Source organism: Pseudophryne corroboree, chromosome 4, assembly GCF_028390025.1.
Source record: "Pseudophryne corroboree isolate aPseCor3 chromosome 4, aPseCor3.hap2, whole genome shotgun sequence".
Lineage (NCBI taxonomy): Eukaryota > Metazoa > Chordata > Amphibia > Anura > Myobatrachidae > Pseudophryne > Pseudophryne corroboree.
Window position 1 is genome coordinate 706,656,426 of NC_086447.1, and position 14,914 is coordinate 706,671,339.

Consider the following 14,914-nt stretch of genomic DNA (forward strand, 5'->3'; position numbering starts at 1 on the left):
AGCTCCTACAGAATTTTTCAACTGGATTTGCAGCGGGCGTGGTGGTATTATTGGCCACAGGTGTTTTATAGAAATGTTCATGGAGCCTAAGTTTCCTCCCGAATTGGTGCATGTCTTAATTCCACTCATATTCCGAATGAGAGTATGTCGGTACGAAGGCTAACCCTTTATTCAATACCGCTATTTCATCAGGAGTCAAAATTCTGTCTGAGAAATTGAAAATCAATTGGTGATCTTTTTCCAAGGGGGGCGGCCTACCCCTCTTCGTTTGGCCACCTCGCCTCGTGTATGTGCGCTTGGATTGCGGTTTCCAGTGCGTGTGCTCACCCCTAAAGGGACGCCCAGCATGTTGTGAGTGTCTTCACCCTCAGATACAACAAAATCACTGTCACTCTGTGACGTACCCGGATCGGTGCCTGGCCTAGATGCGCGTGCCCCTCTGTAATTCCTCTGGTGCCTCCTGTAATTTTTAGATGGTTCGTTTCCATTAATCCATCTATATATGCAATTCTCCTCATAGTCTTGAACCACTTTAGTGAGTTCGAGTTTTTTAAACTTGATAAGATCAGAGCTGTATTTATCACATTGTACTTGTAATTTATTGAGCCAATTGTTTGACGTATCTTGTAGCAGAGTGTCTTTGTGGGTTGTGTCAAAATGTAGAATTTTAGACTTAACCAGCTCTAACTCTTTGGATGCTTCCTCAATGACTAAGATCATTAAATCAAAGGCACTTTTATTGAGGATCGCTATCCACAGAACTCCTGACTTTGTCTGCCTATTGCGGGTGTGTTTCTGACTCTAAAGCCCCGTGGTATAGATTTGTCACGGTAGTAGTCTGAAAGAGTTAATCCGTGCATGGTATAGTCTATTTCTTGTAAGCGGTAAGATACCTCTTTATTTATTGAGTGCCGGATTAAGACTATATATACATTGGATGGACACTAGTCTATCACCTTCAAGGCACCATGGAACAGGTATATATTTTATAAATGACTTACGCTGCTATTTACTGGCATCTATGAGAAAATATTGTTATCTTTGACTGTTTATAACTGTTTATTGAATTGAACAATTTGAGTTAAATCACTTGCACTTTGTGGTATACAACAACATGGCACACAAAATATCTGTACCACACCAAATGCCAATAGGGGAAATTATAAGCTTTACAGATGATCAGATTAAAAACATATTGTTCATAGAAGATCCTCAATATGCAGAGCAAAGTGATACATGCGAGGAGTTGTATCAAATGATATATAAATTGAAGAAACGAGAAATAGACTATACCATGCACGGATTAACTCTTTCAGACTACTACCGTGACAAATATATACCACGGGGCTTTAGAGTCAGAAACATACCCACTATAGGCAGACAAAGTCAGGAGTTCTACCCGTAAGTGGATAGTGATCCTCAATAAATGTGTCTTCAATTTAATGATCTTAGTCATTGAGGAAGCATCCAAAGAGTTAGAGCTGGTTAAGTCTAAAATTCTAAAGTTTGACACAACCAACAAAGACACTCTGCTACAAGATACGTCAACCAATTGGCTCAATAAATTACAAGTACAATGTGATGAATACAGGTCTGATCTTATCAAGTTTAAAAAAACTCAAACGCACTAAAGTGGTTCAAGACTATGAGGAGAATCGTGTATATAGATGGATTAATGGGAACGAACCATCTAGAAATTACAGGAGGCACGAGAGGAATTACAGAGGGGCACACACATCTAGGCCAGGCACCGAACCGGGTACGTGACAGAGTGACAGTGATTTTGTTGTATCTGAGGGTGAAGACACTCACAACATGCCGGGCGTCCCTTTAGGGGTGAGCACACACACTGGAAAACGCAATCCAAGCGCACATGCATGAGGCGAGGTGGCAAAACGAAGAGGGGTAGGCCGCTTCCCTTGGAAAAAGATCACCAATTGATTTTCAATTTCTCAGACAGAATTTTGACTCCTGATGAAATAGCAGTATTGAATAAAGGGTTAGCATTCGTACCGACAAACTCTCATTCGGAGTATGAGTGAAATCGAGACATGCACCAATTCGGGAGGAAACTTAGGCTCCATGAACATTTCTATAAAACACCTGTGGCCAATAATACCACCACAACCGCTGCAAATCCAGTTGAAAAATTCTGTAGGAGCTCCATTAAATAAACTTACGATCCGCCAGTGTTAAATTCATCACTCAAATGCTTTAAACGACTTTTGGATGACTCCGTCCATAAATACAACAGATAAAATCAAGGTACCCAGCATAATCTTACGAAAGGGGAATGTACTGCTCTCCAAAATCTATGTGGATATCATGATGTGGTAATATGCCCCGCGGATAAAGGCAGGGCAATTGTTATACAGATAACTGATGCTTACCGTAATGAGATATTGAGACAATTGAGTGATCTGTGTCTGAAAAACATCCAAGAAACCCTGGAGTAGTGTATAAGCGAGAATTAGATCTTGTACTAGGGACCGCTATGACCAATGGAGTCATTTCACAATGTGTAGTAACAGCTTTAACCCAAACATATCCAGTCACTCCACTATTATACACAACTCCCAAGATCCATAAGGACCCTATTAGTCCGCCGGGTCACCCAATTGTATCAGCAATGGGATTGTTGTACCAACCTGTATCCAAGTATCTAGACACTTTGTTGCAGCCATGTATAATACATGAGAAATCATATGTAAAAGACACTACTAGTTTTTTGGAACAGATTCAGAAATTCTGTAGTGCACCATTTGATTTACTAATGTGCACACTAGATGTACAAAGTCTGTACACTTCCATACCCCATTCAGAAGGTCTGAGAGCACTAGAGGATTTCCTGGGTAAAAGCCAACACTATTGTGGTCCCCCAATTTAATTCATTATGCAATTATTAACATTAGTACTACATAGAAATTATTTTTTATTTGATGGACAATATTATTTACAGAAGTCTGGTTGCTCCATGGGGTCTAATTTCTCACCTACATACACTAACATCTATATGTACCTACAGGAACAGATTCTATTTTTGGATAATCCTTTATTTAAACAACATGCTAGACTGTTCTTAAAGTATATAGATGATTTAATAATCTTTTAGGCTGGAATGGAACTGGAATTTGTAAGTCTAGTTAATTCTATCAATGCCTGTAATGGTCCGATTAAGGTCACGTGTAAAAGTAGCTTCCAGGAGATTGAGTATTTGGATGTTAAGCTAATTAATCGCGAAGGGCGGTTGATCAGTTCTATGTACAGTAAAAGTACAGATCGTAACATGTTGTTGAGATTCTCTAGCCACCATCCAGTGGCATTTAGATCGGGACTACCCTACTCGCAAATGTTGAGGGTTGCGAGGATTAAAAACGACAGAGAGTTATTAGAAGAGTAATTAGAAGAAATGGTTAGAAAATTCTCTCTTAGGGGATACCCTATACAACTGTTACAACAACATAAATTAAAAGTACTGAACACACCTCGTGAACTCTTATTTGAATCATCGGTCAATAAACAGAGCAGCAACAAATTGAAAAGTGACCGTATCATTTGGACTTCTACATACTCCACCAGTAGCCGTATTATACAATCTGCAACTAAAGCCTTGTGGACAATTGTCAGTACGGATACGAAGCTACAAAATCTTTAAGAATCAAACCCCTATGGCTAGTTTCCGTCTAGGGAGAAATATTAAAGGTATGATCGGCCGCACTGACATTTCTGATTCTAAACAACCTATCAGTTCCTTTTTCGGCCAGAGGAAAAAAGGATGCCATAGATGCATAAATTGTGCTACGTGTAGCCATATGGATGTAGGTGCTGCATTTAGACATCCACATAGTGGGAAATATATTCCCATTAACCATGTTGTAACATGCACAATGCCATTTGTGAAATACATAATTAGATGCCCATGCGGGAACTATTATGTAGGTAAAACTATTCGCCCTTTCAAGGAGAGGGCAACACAACACCGATCTGCAATCAAGGCAAGCCTACAAACGGGAAGCAGTGACCAGCCGGTTGCTAAACACTTTGCTGAGCGGGGACACAGTATGGCTAGTGTAAAATACATGATCATATACCACCTACCGGAAAACAAAAGAGGCGGAGACCGTAATATAAATAACTATAATAGAGAGCGCAAACATACATAATAATAAAAACAATTTATTATTGTGAACAGCATTAAAATTCAATTAGTATAATCATGTACAACGGAGCTAGAGAGCCATGTGCCAATATTAAGAGACACTAGATCATATCATAACATATATTCATGATGAATTGGGATAAATATATTCATGTGATCCCTTTTTAACTCCTAAGATGGTTGATCCAGTAAAAAAGGGAGAAAAAAAATTCCTTAATATTCAAGACAATTATTATTCAGCTGAATCCCTGTTATTATATGCAGTGCCTGTAGTATAGTAAATTGCCTCATTAGATGGTGCCAGTATTCATGCAGTGGTGCGCAATGATTCTCCAACAATGCAGTGATTTAAACTCCTTTATCAATGTAATGATGACACCCCTCTGCCGTTAATAGGGTAAAATCTCACCATACATGCCGTTCTTAATGCCGTGTCCTATTGCACAAGGACGAAGTGGCTGCAGCGGCAGTGGATGTTTGGTGTTGGTGCCGGGTCCTATCGCACAAGGACCAAACGGCACATGCAAAAGTGGCAGCAAACCAAGCTGGAAATCACAACGGTGAGACGCACCTGGATGGGCCCTACAGGTCTTAGATGCAGCTGGGTAGAGATGTCCTGGATATAAAGAGTTATTAGTGCGGCTCCGTAACTCCGCAGCACAGCCCCTTGACGCGTTTCTCCGACGTAGCTCGTGTCGGTTTCTTCAGAAGACCGTAATAAACAACTTTTAATTATGGAAGCTAAATGGATCACAAGATTGGACACTGTCTGGCCCAGAGGTCTTAATGACAAAAATTGTTGGAACTCTTTAGTATAAACTTCCTATATATGGTTGTCTCTATCTATGCAGTATGACTAATAGCTTAATTAATCATTTTGATAAACATATATGACTTTTAAGGGATAGGCTTTAATTCTTCATACATTGTTGTAATATGATATTTGCTTGCAGGTTGCTAGTATATTCACGTGGAAACTGTATGTGGATATAGTCTGCCACGTTTTTAGGTTATGTATTAGTTTTTGTTTTTCTAGCACGGCTGGACAAAGTGGTTACCGATGGGTCTTTCTAAGACACTGCTGACGGTGCTAGAAGGATGCGGACAGCGTCCCTAGTTACCCGTGTGGCTGTGTTAAGCAGTTTCCAAGGCAATAGGTATATGTCATAGGAGGTGGAGCTAGGTTTTAATTTTGAGACTCTGTGATAGTGTAGGACCTGCATGAAGATGGGATACCTTTGCGAGCGGTTTGCAGGCTTCCGTGCATTGGCCAATTCACTAACTAAACCCCCATCATTTATTTATTGATGTTGTGAAAATAAGTGAGCTTGCTTTGGTGAGTGCTGAACTTTCTGTTTGTATATTTTTAAGTAGGTGGCCATGGGCTACATGCACCCCACCCTATGAGTGGTGAGTGCAGACACTGCACCCCGCTTCTGGGGTGGTGAGTGCTGTGGTTTTACATTTGTTGGCATTTTGTAGGGTTAATCTTTGGTTAACTCATATTAACTGTGGCCACAAGCTTTGTTCATGCACCCCTATGCAAGCCCAATTATCTTAAACCTGAGTCAGCTGTTCTTTAGTAATTTATCAGCCAGTGTCAGGTGACTAGTGTACCTTTAAAAGCCATGGAGTATTTGGCAGATACACAGTAAACCAAGTGGGCATATTTGCAGTTATATTATGTGTGACACAGTTGCTAGGTTTTAATTTTGAGACTATGTGATAGTGTAGGACCTGCATGAAGATGGGGTTCCTTGGCGAGCTGTTTGCAGGCTTCCGTGCATTGGCCAATTCACTAACTAAACCCCCATCATTTATTTATTGATGTTGTGAAAATAAGTGAGCTTGCTTTGGTGAGTGCTGAACTTTCTGTTTGTATATTTTTAAGTAGGTGGCCATGGGCTACATGCACCCCACCCTATGAGTGGTGAGTGCAGACACTGCACCCCGCTTCTGGGGTGGTGAGTGCTGTGGTTTTACATTTGTTGGCATTTTGTAGGGTTAATCTTTGGTTAACTCATATTAACTGTGGCCACAAGCTTTGTTCATGCACCCCTATGCAAGCCCAATTATCTTAAACCTGAGTCAGCTGTTCTTTAGTAATTTATCAGCCAGTGTCAGGTGACTAGTATACCTTTAAAAGCCATGGAGTATTTGGCAGATACACAGTAAACCAAGTGGGCATATTTACATTTATATTATGTGTGACACAGTTGTTAGGTTTTAATTTTGAGACTCTGTGATAGTGTAGGACCTGCATGAAGATGGGATACCTTGGCGAGCGGTTTGCAGGCTTCCGTGCATTGGCCAATTCACTAACTAAACCCCCATCATTTATTTATTGATGTGAAAATAAGTGAGCTTGCTTTGGTGAGTGCTGAACTTTCTGTTTGTATATTTTTAAGTAGGTGGCCATGGGCTACATGCACCCCACCCTAATAGTGGTGAGTGCAGACACTGCACCCCGCTTCTGGGGTGGTGAGTGTTGTGGTTTTACATTTGTTGGTATATTGTAGGGTTAATCTTTGGTTAACTCATATTAACTGTGGCCACAAGCTTTGTTCATGCACCCCTATGCAAGCCCAATTATCTTAAACCTGAGTCAGCTGTTCTGTAGTAATTTATCAGCCAGTGTCAGGTGACTAGTGTACCTTTAAAAGCCATGGAGTATTTGGCAGATACACAGTAAACCAAGTGGGCATAGTTGCAGTTATATTATGTGTGACACAGTTGCTAGGTTTTAATTTTGAGACTCTGTGATAGTGTAGGACCTGCATGAAGATGGGGTACCTTGGCGAGCGGTTTGCAGGCTTTCGTGCATTGGCCAATTCACTAACTAATCCCCCATAATTTATTTACTGATGTTGTGAAAATAAGTGAGCTTGCTTTGGTGAGTGCTTAACTTTCTGTTTGTTTTTGTATATATATATATATATATATATATATATATATCTGCTCAAAAAAATAAAGGGAACACTAAAATAACACATCCTAGATCTGAATTAATGAAATATTCTTATTAAATACTTTGTTCTTTACATAGTTGAATGTGCTGACAACAAAATTACACTAAAATTATCAATGGAAATCAAATTTATTAACCCACGGAGGTCTGGATTTGGAGTCACACTCAGAATTATAGTGGAAAAACACACTACAGGCTGATCCAACTTTGATGTAATGTCCTTAAAACAAGTCAAAATGAGGCTCAGTAGTGTGTGTGGCCTCCATGTGCCTGTATGACCTCCCTACAATGCCTGGGCATGCTCCTGATGATGTGGCGGATGGTCTCCTGAGGGATCTCCTCCCAGACCTGGACTAAAGCATCCACCAACTCCTGGACAGTCTGTGGTGCAATGTGGCATTGGTGGATGGAGCGAGACATGATGTCCCAGATGTGCTCAATTGGATTCAGGTCTGGGGATCGGGCGGGCCAGTCCATAGCATCAATGCCTTCATCTTGCAGGAACTGCTGACACTCCAGCCACATGAGGAGACATGCATTGACATGCATTGTCTTGCATTAGGAGGAATCCAGGGCCAACAGCACCAGCATATGGTCTCACAAGGGGTCTGAGGATCTCATCTCGGTACCTAATGGCAGTCAGGTTACCACTGGTGAGAACATGGAGGGCTGTGCGGCCCACCAAAGAAATGCCACCCCACACCATTACTGACCCACTGTCAAACCGGTCATGCTGGAGGATGTTGCAGGCAGCAGAACATTCTCCTTGGCGTCTCCAGACTCTGTCACGTCTGTCACATGTGCTCAGTGAGAACCTGCTTTCATCTGAGAAGAGCACAGGGCGCCAGTGGCAAATTTTCCAATCTTGGTGTTCTCTGGCAAATGCCAAACATCCTGCACGGAGTTGGGCTGTAAGCACAACCCCCACCTGTGGACGTCAGGCTCTCATACCACCTTCATGGAGTCTGTTTCTGAACATTTGAGTAGACACATGCACATTTGTGGCTTGCTGGAGGTCAGTTTGCAGGGCTCTGGCAGTGCTCCTCCTGTTCCTCCTTGCACAAAGGCGGAGGTAGCGGTCCTACTGCTGGGTTGTTGCCCTCCTACGGCCTCCTCCACGTCTCCTGATGTACTGGCCTGTCTCCTGGTAGCGCCTCCATGCTCTGGACACTACGCTGACAGACACAGCAAACCTTCTTGCCACAGCTCGCATTGATGTGCTATCCTGGATGAGCTGCACTACCTGAGCTACTTGTGTGGGTTGTAGACTCCTTCTCATGCTACCACTATAGTGAAAGCACTGCCAGTTTTCAAAAGTGACCAAAACATCAGCCAGAAAGCATAGGAGCTGAGAAGTGGTCTGTGGTCACCACCTGCAGAACAACTCCTTTATTCGGGGTGTCTTGCTAATTGCCTATAATTTCCACCTGTTGTCTATTCCATTTGCACAACAGCATGTGAAATTGATTGTCAATCAGTGTTGCTTCCTAAGTGGACAATTTGATTTCACAGAAGTGTGATTGACTTGGAGTTACATTGTGTTGTTTTAGTGTTCCCTTTATTTTTTTGAGCAGTGTATATAGTAATGGTCATTCCGTGGCACTCAGTAATAAATCACAGCATAGACAGCAGTTAAACTGCAATGTGTATATATATATATATATATATATATATATATATATGTGTATGTACAATATATATACATATATATATATATATATATATGTACATATATGTTTATATACATATGTACAGTAGATATATATGTAGATATATATATATATATATATGTACATCAACAAAAGGTAGGGTGATGCAGTGTCACACAGAAACCTAACCTCATTCCCCCAACCACATAGAGGCTCCCCTGCGTGACCATGGAAATGGTGGCAAGACTGGTGGGGATAACAGTCCCACACAGCGGTCACTGTGTGAGAAGATGCAACTCACTCCTCACTGCACACGGAGCACATCGGGGCAGACGCCGGTCACTGCCAGGGAGCCATGTACAGATGTACGGTGCGGCGCTGTCAGTGAGTTACCCACCGCCTGCACTGTTCACTGTGATGCTGCTCATCTTTACCCTTTGCTGGGCTAAGACAGGGAGTCAGTGAGTTGCACCATGTAAAGGTCCCACCCCCAGCCTCCTCCTCAGGCTCCAGCAGCTCCGTGCCGTGGCCTCCATTGCTTGGTAGACCCAGCGGAGGGAGCAGATCATTTACACGGTCACCGGGTCGGGAGGGCAGGGGGTAAATGAGCGACACAGTCACTTCCCTCATTTTTTTTAGTTGAACTTTTTTTGTAGTTGAACTCAGCACCGCCCTTTAAGTGCTTCTACCCTAAGTCAGCTGCCTAAAGCTGCCTAATGGTGGCACCGGCCCTGCACAGTATACATGTTAAGCAGTACAGCAGTGACACAGCTATTTAGTACACACAGGGTGTGGCTGCATACATACAGGGTGCAAATGTGGGGTAGACAAGGTCACACAATGAGGAATGCAGAAGCTGCACATCAGTGCAGTTGTCTCTCCCAGGAAGAACTCTCTCTGGCTGTGCACTAAGCACCTCCTAACACTAGGCGAGAAAACACTAGAGCAGTGAAGCTGCCTCTAGTGCTGGGAACAGAGACAGACAGCAGAGTGATCCACTGTCTAACAAAGTAAAGGTACCTGTATGTTTGGAAAGAAGGTGCTGTGGACCAATGAAATGTGTCAGATGGTTCCTTCTATTACACCATTGGAAGCAGCCATAACCAATGGATGGAAACTGGTGACCACTTCTCTTTTCCAAAGTTTTCGGACACTAAAAATTTTCTATATACTGGATGTAGTAATAAAATAATCATGCACATTTTAAAAGGAAAAATGGCACCAATACCACAGTACATATAACTACATACTTACAGTACATGCAAAATTTAAATATTTACACATATTATTTCTAAACGTTAGTTAAAGATTACAAGAGAATTAAATCTGAAATATAATACATTTTTTAGTTTTCTAAACTTTGTCATCAGTAAATTTTAATTGAATCTGAATTGTCAAGAGAAAGAATATTATTCTCGCATTTGCAAAATACTATTAACAAAATGAATAACTTTCAATTTAAGTATGTGTGAAGCTAGATTTTGTTTCTACTTATACTCTTTATTATTCAGCAAAAATGAACAAAAAATGAATGCACAATGCCTATAATGAGATTTTTAAATAACTGGTTTCCATGCCTGCCAAATGTACTCTGAAAATGTACATCTGCCATTTTTTAAATAAAATTCTACATGTTCACTCTTTTATCACCTAATTGATTTTAATGTAAAGTCGTTCTATGTTAAGCATCAGAAAAGTAATTGTGATTGTTGACAGAAGTGTAAAGCCCCAAACAGTATGAAATGACATTTATTACAACTATACCTGACATGGAACAAATTAAAAATGTCTTACAGGCTTCCCAAATGCACTTAGTGTGACTTGTTTGTTTTTTTTCTTTTAATACAATGAAACAGTGGAGATTTAATTTCCAATTTCATTTGAGAATTGTATTATATGTACTGAATGCAGCATTTCTTTTAGATAGTTTTTCATGCTCTAGTGTTAGATAACAGTTATTTTGTATCTTCTAAAAAGAAAACTTTGAGCACTTGAATTATGTTATTACCATTTTGCATTTATTTGTTTTTTTGTTGCTCTTTTTTAGCTATTAAACAAATGTTTCATAGAACCATCACTTTAAAAACAAAAAACACAAACAAATGAAAACAAGGCACCCAATAATTCATTAATTTTTCATTGACCTCTCTGACAGCTGTATACTGCATACAGAGGAAAGAGATCCACACAATGCAGTAGAATTTCCAGGTGCTCCTTTCATGTGAAAGGTAAAACATTTTTGATTCTCTCTGTATGTATTTATTCTACTATACTATATTAGCATATGATTATTGACAATGTAAAATTAAATTTTCTTGCCATCTCTAATAGGTTTTTAAGGAGTGAGAAGTGTTATCAGGATGCTAGATATGTGTTATTATACAGGAATATATGGATGGAGAATTTATTTTTAACTAAAACAAGATTAGTCAAACATAAAGGCCCAGTGGCCAATTTCTGCATTGGAGACTTTGGCAAAGATTACATTTTATGGCATTGTGAAAAATATACTGTCGTCATCTATCACTGTTAATTAACAGTTTACAGGTTGATCATTATTGCTATCATAAATTTCCAAGTTGTAGATTAAAACACTAACATATTATGTAGCACGTTATCCTGAGGGGATCATGATACAAATAAATCATGTACAGTAAAGATATAAGGTAAAGATGACTGTGCCCTAATGAGCTTACATTCTTAGAGATAGTGACCACTTGATACTGACAAAGGTACAGTATGGAGAAAAGACAAGTTTACTACTGACTATAAAGTTGGATAGGATCTGAAGAAAACAATACACAGAGGGACTCATTTAGAATTGAATATGTGTGTTTTTTCCTCATAAAACAAGCTTTTTTCATAGTGTGCATGAGCTCCAAGGTCAGGCACCTGTGCAGAGGCATCACTGTTTCTGAGTGTTGGAACACAGAAACCAGATGTACGGGTGCCTATGCAGTGGAGTCAGCTCAGACAGGTGAAGGCTGTTTGAGTGTACTTACTGTAAAGGCACCACACTCAACAGTGGGGCAGATGTATTAAGCCGGTAGAAGTGATAAAGCAGTGATAAGTGGAAGGTGAAAACGCACCAGCCAATCATTACGAGTTTGAAAAATTGAGCTGATTGGCTGGTGAGTTATCACCGTCCACTTGTCACTTCTTTATCTTCTTGCTTAATACATCTGCCCCAGTGATTGTTAGGTGCTTAGTCTTCTCACAGATGTTTGACTTTTTATCTCCAGTGCCTGTTAACTGTGCTAATACTTGGACACCTTGGACACCTTTTACCAGACCATGGATTGAACCTGACCTGTCTCTGTCTATGCCCACTAATATTTAGATATCTGTTACCAGTCATTGGCTTGAAGCTGACATGCCTCTGTCTTTGCTTATTAATATATGGATTCCTGTTACCAGACCTTGGATTGTACCTGACCTGATTCTGACTTTGTCCTTTATTATTTGGATTCCTTTTACTAAATCTTGGATTGTATCTGACCTGACTGAGGTGTTTGCATTCACATCACATTCTCTGCTGTGAACTTGCTAAACTCATAAAACCTTGACAGTGGATGAGAGACCTAATTAAAAGTTTCATTAATGTGTAATTGTATCATATCACTGAATATTTCTGCTATTAGAATTCAGTATTTGTAATTACAGAGTATAAACTGTGGTATCCATGTGACAGTAAATAACTATAAGATGACCAACAGTTCATCAATAAACAGTTATACAATGTGGACACTGGTGCACTTTGTTTAGCCTTTTTTGTTTAGACTTTTTTGTTGAAGGACCTGAGCCTTCCAAGAAACTAAAGACCAGGCATCACATAAAGGTTAAACATGTGTGCAGGCTTTCAGACCTCCAAACCTCTGCTCAACTAGTATCAGACTGACCGTACAAAGCTGCTTTCTTTTAAAAAATCTCTCAAACCACCACTGCCCTGCAGTTACTGCTCTTATGCCTCTCATCAGGGTCTTTCATTTGAGTTCCCAGTTTTGATGTCTACCCTAGCAAATAATCTGAGCCACAAGTATGGCCTACCTCACCTTTCATTCCCAGACTGCCAAGGAATGCCCTCTCTGGAAGTTCATGATGTATGCATCTGTAGCCTGAAACCTCTGACTGGGCATTCATGTCTCAAATCTTGATGTCCTGTTCTGCCCTACTGCAGCTGATTCCTGACCCTGGCCTTGTCCCTGTTCATTCAGACTCTGGACCTGTTCCTGTTTTCTCAACTCAAAGTATCCTTCAACCTCAAATACCTGGATCAAGTTGGCTTAACCAACCCCCATTTTGTTAATCCAGGATCAGAACTTTCCAGGACACAATACCACTCAGGGTTTACCACAGTCCAGTCACCACCACTGCCAAGGCCTACCCACCTTTCAAATCTTATTATCAGGGAACGAATATCAAAAAAAGAAGAAGTGTGGGTGCACTCTTGTTTACTTTAAAATGCAAAAGGTTAGTATTAGATTGTTAAAACATAGCTTTTATTATTTTCCACATAAAATTGATTTTGTATCCAAAAACTAACAGACTTAACATACATCAATAAAATGTAGTTAATTAAAAAAGGGGGTGTGTTCTGGTTTGTCTATATCAATGATAGATTTACAGAATAATGTAGACAGCAACAGAACTACATCTGTGTTCTGCCACACCAGAGCTTTTATATTCTTAGGACCTCATGTGCCCAATTCACATTTTCCTCATTGTGTATTTTTTGATACAATATGTCCACACTTGAAGGTCAAGAAATTGTCAAACCTACTTACTTAGTATTACTTTAATCCCTCACACGTTATTGTTAGTGAATTTAGAGGATTACCATATAAGTAAGAAGGAAGAAGAGGTGGTGATCCTGCTGTTAGTGTTATGCCAGAATAATTTGGGCCGTGCTACTACACTTGGTATTCCCTGGAGGTCACCCTTCCAGGTACTGACCCAGCCCAACACCGTTTAGCTTCCAAGATCAGACGACATTGGGCATGTGTGGTGCGGTATGGTAGTAGAACATTTTATATATATCTCTGACACACTGATGAGAGTGCACCTTATTTAGTTTCAGAAGAGATATCTGCAATGATGCAGTTCGCAAAAAATACAGATTGTGGATCTGCTGTCTGCGTTAGACAGAGGATAAATGGATTCGCCCCTCTGAATTGCAGATGAGAGTCCACTGAATAAGTGAAGATTTGAGGAGAAATTATGTGTAGCAGTTCAAGATGTAGCGGTGTTAACTGCAATGTTAGATATTGCTACATATGAAAAGACAAGCTTAATTTCCAAGGATTCCTACTCGGATTTCTTAAGTATATTGGATTAGTATATTCTTTGCAGAAGGTGTTATGTTTGTCAGAGCATAAGTTTATTCCTAAATTGTTACCATGACACAGAAATGGATGTACCACCTCAAAAGAAGTTGTGTAGATAATGTCAGGTATCTATATATTTCTGCTAGGGTTTCTGGCATAAAGTTGCAGAAGTGCGTGTATGAGATCAGTCAGTGCTTACATAATAATTAAAGGAAGGTTGTTCTATCACCTCAAGTCTGAAATTGGGATCACCTATCACCTAGGTTTAGTATCCAGGTATTGAGTCAAATGACAGAAATGTATGTCAAGACTTGTAATTCAATTTCACTTTTGTGCTAGGCTTCACAAGCAGTCCATATCCCAAACATACTGTACAACTGTGGTGATCATACATGCATGTCTGACAGTGAGAAAAAGGAAAATATCAAAATAAATTGTTGTCCAGGTCCCTAGGTATGTCAAAGACTGGATGTAAATGATTGGATGACAAATATAGATACACGGGTAACACAACCTGAGAATCCCATGAATGGTGCACTACACGTACATTGAACAGTTATATCCAATGAAGTTATTAAGGGTACATAGGCTTAGGAAGCAGATCAGCATTCCGTCCCTGATAAGTGAATATAATACATCACAGCTGTGCATACATATTTCTAGAAATACAAAAGAAAAGATAAGATAATACCGGTTGCTGCCCAGGTCCCTGGGTCAGCCTATTTGCCAGTGATTCAGTGTGGGTAATCATAACATTAGAGGTCCATTTGGTGAGGAAAACGTGTTTCACCCATTAAAACGGGCTTGTTCACTT

At 40.2% G+C, this 14,914-nt stretch overlaps 1 pseudogene; it reads right to left on the reverse strand.

The window, feature by feature from the left end:
* Positions 1-13,680: 13,680 nt before the first annotated feature.
* Positions 13,681-13,799, reverse strand: LOC134913725 (5S ribosomal RNA; annotated as a pseudogene).
* Positions 13,800-14,914: the final 1,115 nt, after the last annotated feature.